This window comes from Vitis vinifera, chromosome 9 (assembly GCF_030704535.1).
Source record: "Vitis vinifera cultivar Pinot Noir 40024 chromosome 9, ASM3070453v1".
Taxonomy (NCBI): Eukaryota; Viridiplantae; Streptophyta; class Magnoliopsida; order Vitales; family Vitaceae; genus Vitis; species Vitis vinifera.
The window spans coordinates 22810046-22821013 of NC_081813.1; positions in this window are offsets into that span (position 1 = coordinate 22810046).

The following is a 10968-nucleotide window of genomic DNA, read 5'->3' on the forward strand; positions in this document are numbered from 1 at the left end:
ACTATACCAAAGTTTTACACTTGCTCATATCATTTGTATTCTAGGTTTTTTTTTTTTCTTGTAGCTTAATTATATTCCTAATACTTGTATTTACTCTTATTTTACCAATAAACAAATAAGAATTGACAAAGACATGATTGGATATGACAACCAAAAGATTTTCGATACAATCCATTTGGGAATGATTCTTGCAAAGTTAAAAATGTTTCTCTCAAGGTTAAAAGTATTTTCCTAAGCATTTGATAAAATTTAAAAAAATCTAAAAACTGGCTTGAAGTAATTTTTTAAATAGCACTTGATAAGTACTTCCAAAAATTACTTTCTTATTATAAATCCTATTACCAAAAACACTTAAAAAAAGAAAAACATTTTTTTAATGTTTCTAGAAGCCTACCAATAAAAACCGAGAACCACTCCCAACCGGCCCTTTATCCCTCAACTGCAGAATATTCATGAAGCTTACATGCCTCCCTTGTACTTTGCTTTGTATGTATTTTTCTGCTATTTGTTGGCTTGTGACCAAAAGTTAGTCCTAGGCACACTTCTTTTAGGAATTTTATAGTATCTCTGGTTACTCTTTGCAGCCAAGTGGCATTCTATATATAGCTTGGACTTTAGCTTTTGTCTGTGCTCCAATAAATTATATATATATATATATATATATATATATATATAGAGAGAGAGAGAGAGAGAGAGAGAGAGAGAGAGAGAGAGAGAGAGAGGGATAGAGAGAGAGAAAGAGAGAGAGAGATCCACAAGTTGTTCAACTTTGATATATACATATCTATCTCATAAAACTGCATATGGAAAGAATCCCAAATTGGGTCCACTAATTAAGAGGCGATGGTTCTTCAGTATCAAGCATGATAGCAAAAGATGTGCCAAGATTTCACACTTATTTTTTTTGCATAGGTTAAGCTAATTTTATCTGGGAGAGCTCGAGCTGAATCCAATATGCAGAAGAAAATCATTCATCTGACTCACTAGATAAAGGTTTAAACTCCAGTGTGGCCTTCCTCAAAGACCATTTTCAATGTATATCATCTCATCATCTTCATGGAAAATTTCACTCTAAGTGATTGAAGAAAGAGAGTAATAAAAGTTACGGCTTTATTCATACCACATATGATTTCATGTCTAGGATAATCTTCTGATAGATTTACAAAGACAATTGAGAATTTGCGCAATGCCATGAGCAATGATTCGAGCACTTCTTGACTTTCTTGAGCTCTGAAAATCACAATGTAAAAACAGAAGGAGAAATTTACGAAGAAGGAAAAAAAAAACAAAGAAAAGGCAAGAAAGAGAAAAAAAGAAAGAGGCCGGAGAGAGGACGAGAAAGAAATACTTGGGTTATCTTTGGTGCTGATACGATTACATCTGTCTAGAACACAACCCATGTTGCAGAAATTATAGTTGCTTACATCGAAATTGGATGAAACATGAGTACAATTTTTCGAACATTGCGAGGCACAATCAAGAGGATCCCTCTGGTAGTCACAACCAGGATAACATGGGGAATATATAGCATTCTATGATAGAGGTTGTTTGTTCTAAAAACATCCCTAATATCAAACCAATGACTATGAATGCCCTAACTCTTGCCTCCATATTCTTCTTCACAAAAAACAATATCTAATTGAGTTGAGAGTATACACGATGTTAGTTTACATATTTGAAAATATTTGAAGTACCATTAATTTTGAATATCAATATTGATTTTGTTTTTTTTTTAATGGTGATATCATGGAATGTGAATAAGGAATATGGACACATTTATTATCTATATGGTAAAATATATTTGGAAAAGAGTTTCACTTTTTGCATCCTTGCAATAATAATTGTAATTATGGTTTTGTTTGATAACTGTTTTCAAAAACAGTTCTGAAACATAGTTTTTGAGAACAATTTTTAAAAACCGATTTATGATATTTTATAGAACAAAAGGTTGCTTGAGAATTTGAAATGTTTTAAACTTTATTTTAATACTTTTAAATATGTTTTTAAAGTAATTTTTATATCTAGTGCTTTATTCTTAATCATTTTACATACTTAGAATGATTAGTTTCTACAACAGCCCTCTAAAAACACATGAGAACAATAAAAAATAATTAAAAAATATTATCTAAAAACACTTCGTTTTCTATTTGTCAAACGTATTTTTTTGTTTTTTCTTTTTTAATAGTTTTGAAAAACAGTTGTCAAACAAACCTTATATGACTTACAAATGTTTTACTCCTTTTTTTGGTAAATAATATATATATATATATATCATTGCACAATATATTCTTATATTGCATTTAATTGATCATGTATTTACTTTATTTTATTTTGTAATTTTCTTGATTTATAATATACATTATTACAAAAATCTTGAGAATTTGTGTACCCTTTTGCTCATGGGTTTTACAATTTCATCCCAAATTTTGCAATGTTCACTAATGCTCGGATCCATCAATTTGAGCCAACAGCATAGTCATCTCTTTACTGTATGGCAAGGGTGTCACTATGGGATTTTTGCCTTAGATATTAACTATTTTTATTTTTATTTTTTAAATAGGCAATTAGAAAGTAGAATTTTTTTTTTTAAGTCAAGAATATGTTACTTTTCCTTTTAATTGACTTCTAATTAACTTTTTTTTTTTTATCTATTATATGTTTGCATAATGAATATTTTATATAAATTCTATATTTGACAATAAATCTCATGAAAATATAATTATTAATAGATACCTTGGATAAGTTCTTCCTCCTTGCACCCAGCCCATTTCCTATTTTAGAATTCCTATTTATTTTTTTAATTTTCTAAATCTAAATATAATATTATATGTAATGTAATATATTTATTATATTATGTTTTAAATTTTAATACACAATTATATATGGATAAATGTATTTAATAATATTTGTATATATATGTCATTAGATGTGGTAATATATTAATTTTAATTATGTTACTAATTTTTTTTATAATAACTTATTAGGAGGTTTATTTTTTTTATTTTATTTTATTTTTTAACTTTCTTCTAAAATTAGAAACTCAAAAACCTATACATTTTTTTTATATATATGTTTATATATCTCTAGAAGGAACTAAAATTTAAATTTATAGAGAAGGAAAACACTTTTAGAAAATGGAAAGTTTAGAAATATGAATATTAAGTTTATGGGGAATTTTCGAATCAAAGACTTTCCGAAATTTCCACATATACAAATACATAATTGATTTTTTGCACACGACCATAATACTTAGTTGGCAATGATAGAAAGTGTCTCAATTTTTTTTAAAGTAATTTTGATATTTTCTTATGGTATATTTTTATAAAAATACTTTTCTATTATTCTAAAGGTTCTATTCTAAAGTTGATATTTTTCTATTAGGGTATATTCTTATAAGAAACTTTTCCATTATTATAAAGGAAACACCCTGTTTTGAAATTTTTTGTATTTTAATTAGTTTTCTATATGAAATATTCGTATATCATCAAGAAAAATATATGAGAGATGTTGATCAAAAGAGACCTTTTAAGGATGTAATTGAGTTTTTGGAATTTCAGTACTTTACTATGGTAATTGTCACACCCTGACTATCAACCAATTTTTTTTACTGAGTGTGAGGTGCTAAGAGCCCTTCCTTAGCCAACCTTCCTTCCCAACCCTTAGAAAAACAAAGTAACAAGACATAACAATTACGGGAACCCTTCCTAACTTGTATTATTTCACCCACTACAAGATACAAAATTGTTTTCGAAAGTGTCTCAACACTTGGCCTAAGTCAGAGTACAATGCTTAGAATCCTTAAGCATTCAAAGACATATCCCATGCTCTCATTCTCTATCTCAAGGATGCAGGAGACCCTTTTAAAAGACCCAACATGTAGTTTACAATTCAAAATTCAAAATTGAAAACCAAGGAGCCAATCTGGTGGTTATGCAACTGCCACAACTACCCATAACTGCTTGCATAACCACCCAACTAGTGAACTGCTCATGTAACCAACTAGCTAGAGACACTCCTTCAATCCAAGGTGTCTATTCGCACTAGCCATCAGCACCACAACCATCTGCCAGTCCATTGTAGCTGAAATATTGTCCTGATTACTCACTTGTTACCACTAGCTAGCTGCCATCTAAACCAACAACATGCATCAAGCAATTGATCAGGTGTCCGGTGCATCAATGTGCCTTTCTCACACTGATATGTGAGCCCATGCCATGTCGAGGTGCCCATGGCCTAGACATATTGCTAGCTCCCATTGTCAGGTCAAGCTCCACGACAACGAGCCATGGCATTGCGCCCATGGTTGTTTCTTCCTGGTGCATAAGGCATTGCACTCTTGTGCCATGCATAGTCCTCATGAGCTTGAGTCAGTTGCGTGTTTAGTGCCCTATCGAACCATGGCATTGTGCCCATGGCTTCTCCAACTGGCTTGTTGCACAAGGCTTAGGCGCCCTTGTGCCAGCGCAGGGAGGAGGTAAGTCGCACCAGGGCCCGTTCCGTTGTGGCCATAGCGTGCACACCGCACATGTCGTGGAGCCCATGTGTGCGTGCTTGAGTGTCGTCTGTGTGTCTTAGGCATGCCAAGGCCATGCCATGGTGCCCCATTGAGTCACCTACCCCCCTCCCCCTTAAAGAGCAATACAGATCATTCTCAAGATGTTTGGAGAAGACATCATACATGCTTGAAGAGACATAATGGAATATTTAAATAATTAAAATTATATTTCAAAATGAACCTCATCCTCCATTTGTACTAGCTCCATAGCCAACATATGTCTAATGCGTGCGCGGTGCCTACCTGGTGCGCCTGTGGTGCGCGTGCGGTGCGTGTTTGGCTCGTCCGTGGTGCGCACGCGATGCGTGTCTGGCTCGTGCATGGCCTCCTCATTTAAACTCCTAGGGTTTGAACCACCAAACCTCCAGGCCATCCTTGCTCTCCATCCAGGCTCCCATGGGTGTAAGGCTTGCCCATGAGGCATTTTTCTCCAACATTGGGTCAAGAGGTTAAGAGGCTAATAGTAATCTCCTTAAATGATAGTAGAAGTGTTTTTTTTTTTTCATCTTTACCAATGGATATACGCTTTAGGTCAAACTATGTAAATTGTTGTATGCTTTGATTGTATTTTATTTTGTTCTTTTATTTTCTTTTCCCTATTATTTTTCCTTGTTGTGCTTTTTTAGAAAATGTAACTATGGACCCTTCCCCAATCCACCGACCGATGCGACTCATGATTGAAAATAAAATAAATAGAGAAAAAGTGGTTTTCGAGTTTTGGAAAATCTGTCCCCAATGAGGAACGCTTTTGTTTGGAGTCGCCATTTACTTTTTATTTTTATTTTTGAAATGAGGAAAATTATGTAAGAACAAAAACCCCTCAATGACCTTAGTTAAGAAAAAACAGTACTTCGCGAAACTCGATTTCTGGGTCTGGGGATTAGGTTACCTATTAGAAAGGTACCTCATGCGAGGTAGCACCTTTCTAAGCCCGAAGTTCGGTCTCTACTAGTGAATTGGGTACATTGGAGCATATAAGTCAAAGATCAGTCAATTCTCCTCTCCCCCTTCTCCCCGGGGTACATGGATGACTCATACAATTCTAGTTGATATTCGACATACATAGGAAATCGACAATCAGAACAATGATGCGTACCTGAGGTCCCTAGCCATGCACTGTGGAAAATGGTGAGTCAATAAGCATAAGCACACAACATATGCAACCACCAAATATACTAAAATTACTCGTATTTCTACTTGAACTAAGAGAATTTTCAGACATGAACCAACCCTATATATGTAACCTCTAATCTCCACCAAACGACCACCAAGATGCAGCCATGAAACTTCATTATGTGGCTATAATTTAGTTATTCCAATTCCATTGATTTTCAACTGGGAATTAACATTTTTTTCACTGGAATTTCATCCATTAACAGCCATAAATTCCATAATACTCCATAAAAATTCGGTTGCCAAAGATCAATTTTAGGCCTCTGAATTCATGAAAGTCGCATGCATGGAAACTTAAAATTTAAATTTGGAATTTTGGAAATCTTGTAAATTTTGGAAATTTTGGAAACTTTGGAAATGGAAACTTAAAAAATTAAATCTGGAATTTTGGAAATTTTGGAAATGGAAACTTAAAAATTAAATTTGGAATTTTGGAAACTTTGGAAATGGAAACTTAAAAAATTAAACCCGGAATTTTGAAATTTTGTAAACTTTGGAAATGGAAACTTAAAAATTAAATTTGGAATTTTGAAAATTTTGAAAATTTTGGAAACTTTGGAAATGGAAACTTAAAAAAATAAATCCGGAATTTTGAAAATTTTGGAAACTTTGGAAATGGAAACTGAAAAAATTAAACCCGGAATTTTGGAAATTTTAGAAACTTAAAAAATTAAATTAACATTTTAGATACTATGCACTATATTTAAGTATGGAAATTAAGACACTTACATGTTAACAATTTCCTTAAGATCATCATATGGTTGCTTTTGCATTGGATCAACGTAGTATGCAGTCATTGTCCTCATATCCAATGTCACCAAGACCCAATGGAAACTACAATAGTAATTAGATATTATTTACTAATTAGCATTGATTAAGCTATTTAACATAAAAAAAAACTTTATATTTTTCATAACTTACTCAGGGTTATATGGAATAAAATGTAGTCAGCACGTTTTGCATGCATTAAAGGATTTGCAATCAACCTTGACTTATTTTCCTTTGTTGTCTCACCCATTCCAGCTTTAGAGACTAAAGCTGGATTGATAAAAACAAATCGTTCGGCAGCCTAGCATCACTTAGCTTTTTTTGCAGGTGCCTATTTAAATTCCACATACCTTGATAAGAAATGAATATTTTAATTATATATATAAATTAACACATATTAGCAAGTTATAAAATTATTTACCATATATAATATATGACACAATTAGATGACACTTCCTTGAATAAAATTATCATATCCATGTCTTATTTCATAAGGAAGGTCTTAAAACTCTTGCCAAATACATCATTTAGGACTTCCACACCTTGTGTTTTCCCCTCTTTTAGCATGAAACCTACTAATGCATCAAAATTCTTGATATCTTAAGGGTTTTCACCATTTTTCAATTCATTTTCTTTTGTTTTTTGTCTTTTCCCTTTTTGAGATCCTTATAAAAGAAAGCACCATGTTTTCAAATGATATCTGTCTCTTTATAAACTATTGCAAATGAAAATAACACACCTGTATGAATTTAGTACTCAAATTGACTAAATAGGTTGGCCATAAAACTTGGTAGCCCACTGCTGCTCCAACTATTATAGCTTGACCAGGAATAGGAATAGGAAGTGGTGTATTTGACTCATAGGGAGCATCCAAAACAACTAGGTAGTTGGGACCACAATCCATCACAATTGTTCCACCAGCCATTGTATTTTCCCTGGTCCCTACCGCCAACTCACATTTTCTTGCCTTCAAAATTAAATTAAATTGTTAATTTCAATATAAAAAAATAATCAATAATTGAAGTTTAAGGTGCATTGACTATGTTAGGGCTATATTTAAGACATAAAGTTACATCTTTTATAAGTACTAGTTGTAGTGGAATAGAATATTACTAGTATTAATTATACTATAATAGAATCTACCTAAAATGCAAGTATCAATCTAACAAAAATATAAGCAATTGGAAGAAATTATTTATGAAAATTATATAGGAATTTGTTACAATTACGTCATTGAACTAGGAAATGTAAACTGAAAATAACACACCTTCATGTGTGGTTCTATTTTCACAGGTAAGGTCTCCTCCTCAACTTTACAAATTGGTTTCTCCACTACTTCTAGTAAGAGCAACAGTTTTGATTTCATGTTGGAACTACTCACATCAGATTGTGGTGTAGCAACTCCTATTTGAGATAGTTTCGCTAACACATCAGCCTCAAACTTAACTTGACGTTCTTGAGTTACTTTTAAAATATCCTTCATAACACGTTCTGACATACTATTGAAATATTGTCGAGGCGTGTAGTGCTTCCCTTTAGCCCAAACATGACCAGTATACTCGGGAGTACCTAGTGCTTGAGCAAGTATGTCATTGCTCCCATTATAGCTTATGCCACTCTCTTGAGACTCTTTCATCAATTCATCCTAAAATATGATGAAGTTATGAAGCTAACTTTGAAATAGGCAAAACCAAATAAGGTGTTTAAAGATGTGATTTTTGGGTACAAAATGTCTACTTACTATCTTTTCCACCACTAGTATGACCACATCATCATAGTTGCCATTTTTTTTTTTTTTTTGCATTACTCTCTTCCAAAGTAAACTCCTATCAATACCGCATTGAAAACATACAATTAATTAGTAGTGTTTTTGGTAGGTGACAATAAGAATAAAAATAGGATAAGAATAGAGGTGAATCATAATCCCATGTAGAAGTAGAGAAGGCAATAAGAGATGGGTTCCAGATGGGAACACCCATATATCGACTCTATTTCAATTATTTAAATATATTTTCATTTCTATCTCAAAAAATAAAATAAAATGAAATAAATCGGGTGTGGTGGGCATGAGAAATCCCATTTAATTTTTTTTCAATTTTTAAAAAATTTTAGATTACATAAATTTTTTTTATAAATAAATAAATATTATATAAAATTTTATAATTCATTTAATAAAAAAATAATTTTTGAAAATTTTATTTAGGAAAATAAAAAAGAAATTAAATTAAATTAAAGGACAACTAGTTATTTTTGAAGATTTTTAAGGAAAGAGAGGAAAAACCCTAAAATCCACAGGACCTCCAATCGAATCCTTATAGAGGCATACCTCCCTTGAGGCCACCTCCTTTTTAAAGCTTAAGGAAACTTGGGGTCGACCCATACTTAAAAAATTCCCCCCTCTGCAACCCGATTACAATCAGGCTAAGCCCATGTCTTTTGGACTTGGGGCCTTCCCCAACCCTTGACTGCCCAACAATTGAGATTCAAACCTAAGCCCACCAGAGAAACTTTTAAAACCTGTCTCTTCCAAACACATCATTCCTTTTCCAATTGTTCCCTTCTCAATACCGCTTACAAAATCTCCTGATTCTGCAGCTTTCTCAACTATTGCAGCCTCACCTATCTAATCCTTGGCGTATGGACATGGGACGTCCATATCTATAGACAGCAGAGGTTGCACCTCCTTTCCCACCCCTGTGTTGATGCATGAGCCACCCACCATATTAGCCCTAACCTCCATCTCACCATGCTCACTGCTACATCTTCTTAGCACAACTAGCCAAAATAACAGGGTGACACTTCCCACCACAATTGAAAGGAGAAGCTGGAACTACCTACTACAATTTGCAACGCACCAGGCATATTGCTTCTATAGATGTTATTTACACTAGGCATTTGGTTATTTACGCTATTATACAACAACAAGAACTTTTAACTGATAAAGAAAATTTGGAAGCGGTATAATTTGTAGTCATTTTTTCAAAGAAAGAAACAAGAAAACAAAACACAACTAATAACTCCACATACTAGGGGAGTAAAAACAAAAAGATAATTTGGGTTATTACTAAACTCCAACTTCTATTCAAGATTTAAGATTTTTTATTGTGGATGATCAGTTTACAAAACTGGCTTAGAACAAAATAAATTTCACCCAACCCAATGGAAAATATATAAAAAAAATTGCAAATCAAGTGTTCAAGTGAAAGAAAACAAGGCTAGATTCAGACAAGTAATAATCAAGTAAATATAAGCATGAGAGAGGAGACATCTATTACACTGGTTGGGATGTAGCCAATGATGAGAATAAAGATAAAGATATGCAATCATACTAGTTGGTACAATAATGGTCATCCATGTGGCACACTGCAAACAAGAAGATGAGAACAAGAAATTACTTTTTGAGCATCGGTACATATGAATATTTCAAAGAAAAAAATTGAACTCGTCATTTAAAAGAAATTGAAAATAGATTTTGTAGAACTAAACTGATCTTTGAGAGGGGAAGAAGAAAACAGAAATTTGGGCAATGATGGAAAACTAGCATGCTGCTAGCCCCACCCACCCAAATATGATCAAACTACAACACAAAGCAAGCCATTCCTCTTCCATCTGGTACTGCAAACCACTACTCCCCCTTCCCCCTCCACCCCCAAACGAAAAAATCCAATGGAAGTAGGATTGAATGGTACAACAAGTAGTCCTTCAAAGTGGAGAAAATAAGTTCATAAACCTTGAATTCTTCCACTCCTTCCAAATTACACCATATAATATAGAAAACAGAGGTTGTTTCTAAACTACAACACCAATCAATCAGAATTTCATGCCACCATCCACTAGAAATCAATAGTCATAGATGACAACAATTCCAATGAATTCTAATAATTTGTTGAATAAGAAATCTTCTTCCTTATTATTTCTCACATCTTTGTCTGCTCTTAAAAATATTAAACAAGTTTCTGCTCAAACATCATCATCCAAGAAATAAAACAGAGGAGCACACCCACCCTGCCCAAAATCCTACCACTCACCCAGCCAAATTTGGGATACCATCTCCTTGATTTCGTCCTCCGAAAATAGTTTCCCCATCTATGAAACAAAAATATCAAATATTTGGAACAATGAAAACCCTTCCATTTGTCTTCATCCATACTAATCTATTCAAGTATGAGGAAAACAACATTAGTTGAGAAAGACATTTACCCGTAACTATGATGCTCTATAGTAGATTTTGACAATGGTGACCTCCCATGGAAGTTAGACATGGACATTCCAACGGATTAGGGCATTTAGTGGTGGACTTTGCAAGAGGAATGGATTTTAGCAACTGATGTGGAGTCAAATGATTTAAGGCATTGCAGATTTCACTAATAATGAAAGCATTAGGGCAACTTAATAATGGATGAAGCAAAGGTTTCTCACCATGCTGGTTACTTATGAAGCAAGGGTCTTTACAAAAAATGCTATAATCTGAG